At 38.2% G+C, this 3486-nt stretch overlaps 1 pseudogene; it reads left to right on the forward strand.

The window, feature by feature from the left end:
• The first annotated feature begins 387 nt into the window (after positions 1-387).
• Positions 388-3070, forward strand: LOC103290222 (exosome complex component CSL4-like; annotated as a pseudogene).
• The last annotated feature ends 416 nt before the right edge of the window (positions 3071-3486 follow it).

The raw sequence follows: 3486 nt of genomic DNA on the forward strand, positions 1-3486 counted from the left end.
CTACAATCAAGATTCCTCTACCCAGTAAAACTATAATTTAGGATCAAAGGAGCAATAAAGAGTTTCCCAGACAAGAGAGACCTGAAGGAGTGCATCATCATCAAACCAGCATTACAAGAATTGTTAAAGGAACTTCCTTAAGAAAAAGAAAAAAATATGCATAAGAAAACATAACAAAGAAAAAAGTCTCACTGACAAAAGCAAACACATAATAAAAGAAGTGGATCAACCAACACTAAAGTTAGTACAAAGATTAAAAGGCAAAAGTAGTAAGATTGTGTGCAATTACAATAGTAAATTAAGGGATACACACACACACACACACACACACACACACACACACACACACACACAAAGTAAAAAAAAAATTATAACGAAAACCTAAACATGGAGGGGGTGAGTCAAAAAAATGCTGGGGATTTTACAATGTGTTCAAACTTAAATGACCATCATCTTAAAATAGACTGTTATAAACATGACTTGGTATAAATGAAGCACATAGTAACCACAAGCCAAAAATCTGCAAGAGATATACAAGAAATAAAGAGAAAGGAATCCAAAAACATCACTATTGAACAGTGGTTCTCAACCTTTCTAATGCCATGACCCTTTAATACAGTTCCTCATGTTGTGGTGATCCCAAACCATAAAATTATTTTTATTGCTACTTCATAACTGTAATTTTGCTACTGTTATAAATCGTAATGTAAATATCTGTGTTTTCCGATGGTCTTAGGCAACCCTACTAGTGGTTCTCTGTAGAGCCTGAGACCATCAGAAAACACAGATATTTACATTATGACTCATAACAGTAGCAAAATTACAGTTATGAAGTAGCAACGAAAATAATTTTATGGTTGGTGGTCACCACAACATAAGGAACTGTATTAAAGAGTCGTGGCATTAGAAAGGTTGAGAACCACTGCTATAGAAAGTTACCAGCATACAAAAGAAGAGAGTAAGAAAAGAAGAAAGGAACAAAAAAGAACTATAAAAACAATCAGGAAATGACTGATAAAATAGCAATGACTTCATACCTATCAACAATTATTTTAAATGCATATGGATTAAATGTCCCAATCAAAAGATGAATGGATAAAGAAGATGTGTTCCATATCTACAATGGAATATTACTCAGCCATAAAAAAGAATGAAATCTTACCCTTTGTGACAACATGGATGGACTCAGAGTATATTATGCTAAGTGAAATCAGTCAGACAAAGACAAATACTATATGATTTCTCATATATGTGGCACCTTAGAAACAAATAAGTGAACAAACAAAATAGAAACAAACTCATAAATAGAGAACAAACTCTTCTCAGATAGGGTAGGGGGGTTATGGGATGGGTGAAAAAGGCGAAGAGATTAAAAAGTACAAATTGGCAGTTACAAATCAGTCATGGGTTGAAAAGTTCAGCATAGGAAATATAGTCAATAATATCATAATAACTATGTGCGATGTAATGTGGATGCTAGACTTAGGCAGATCACTTCATAAGTTATATAAATGTCTAAACACTATGCTGTACAACCTGAAACTAATGTAATATTGAATGTCAAATTTAATTTAAAAAATTAAATTAAAAATTTTTTAAATAAAAATACTTTGGGGTGTCCAACTTATTTCACTTAGTATAAAACTATTTCACTTAATATGTATTCACTGTGGGTTGCCACCACCCCTACTTCATTTTCGGCAGTGGTCAGGAAGTTGTTGGACTGTGTGTCACCTAAGGAGGTAGGTCACTTTGGCCATGACAATGTGTATTACGCTAAGTGAACAATAAGTCAGACAGAGAAAAATAAATACTGTGTGACTTCACTTACATGTGAACTTTAAAAAATGAATAAAATAAAACAGCAACACACTCATGGATACAGAGAACAAATCAATGGTTGCCAGAGGGTAAGGGTGGGAGGTTGGGCAGAAAAGGTGAAGGGGAATGAGAAGCACAAGCTGCCAGTTAAAAAATGAGTCACAGGGATGTCATATATAGCACAGGGAATATACTAGTAGTCAATAATATCCTCATAACTTTATATGGTGACAGATAGTTACTAAGCTTATTGTGGTGAGCACTTCATCTTACCTAATAATAGACAAACATGTAAATTGACTGTACCTCTGCTACACCCACAGCCAATCAGGAGTGAGTATGCAATTTAACCCATCTTTAGCGGGTTAATTTGCATATGCAGGCACAGAGCTGCTGGGAGGGGCAGGGTGCCTGCTATGAGGGGGAGGAGGGTGGCGGAGGGAGCTACAAGAGCAGTGCTCCAGCCGGGAGCGAGGACTTGCAGGCTCCCGGACAATCCGGGAGCAAGGACTTGTAGGCTCCCGGGCAGCCGGGAGCAAAGCCAGGGGAAGGAAGGCCTATTCTTGCACAAATATTGTGCAATGGGCCTCTAGTAGGTATATAAACGTCAAATCACTATGCTGTACACCTGAAACTAATATAAGTATGTCAATTATAATTTAAAAATTAAGAGGCTTGGGACAGTGGCAATCATGGCGCCAACCTGTAAGGACCTGCATCCCTGGCAAACATCCGTGTAACGTGGAGGAGGGCAGCCCAGGTAGCTGGACCTGCACCCAGCAGGGCTACATCTTTTCCTCACAGCAAGAATGGGCGCTTCCTATTGTGTCTGTGATGAGGAAAACAAAGTCCCAATAACTGACAGATGTGGGGCCTACTATCACCTGCAAGGTCTGTAGCATCAATCATGCTTTGCCAAAGTACACACCCTCTCTGTGGGATCCACACAACTTAAGAACTCTTTTCAAGGAACTAGCCTCAAGGAAGATATCCGAGCTACTGAAAAAGACAAGGTTGAAATTTATAAGGATTTTCGCATAGGTGACATTGTCTTAGGCAAAGTGACCTCTCTAGGTGAAACACAGTACAACTACCTCCTAACCACTGCCAAAAATGAACAAGGGGTGGTGGTGGCCACGGTGAATCAGGTGTCCAGATGGATCCCATCAGCTGGTGTGAGATGCAGTGCCCTAAGACCCACACAAAAGAATTCAGGAAAGTGGCCCTTGTACAACCTGGATTCTTGTAGACCTAAGAAGCAACATTTTACTCCAGGGAGAGGGGTACCCTGTTTCTAAGAGCACAGATATAAAAGGAACAGTAAGATGCTATTGTCTTTATTCAAACACCTGGAGTTAGACAGCTACCAGCTCTAGAAAAGTCTGCCGGAAACTTACAGTACTCTGTAGAGGCAACAATTTTCTTACGAACCTTTCAGTGGAATGAAATCTTGGGTGATAAATTTCTCTTCTGGAGGCTCCATAAAAAAAAAACGGCATAATGTTGAAAATAGCCTATTCCTTCTGACAGTCTTATACTAGTAAATACATAATTTTTGCTGTGACAAAAAAACACACATTTTTATAAAAAGAATTTCATGGTAAAAATCCTATATAATAAAGAGGAAATATGCAAATTGATCATCACTCCAACGCACAAGATGGC

Source organism: Eptesicus fuscus, chromosome 9 (assembly GCF_027574615.1).
Source record: "Eptesicus fuscus isolate TK198812 chromosome 9, DD_ASM_mEF_20220401, whole genome shotgun sequence".
Lineage (NCBI taxonomy): Eukaryota > Metazoa > Chordata > Mammalia > Chiroptera > Vespertilionidae > Eptesicus > Eptesicus fuscus.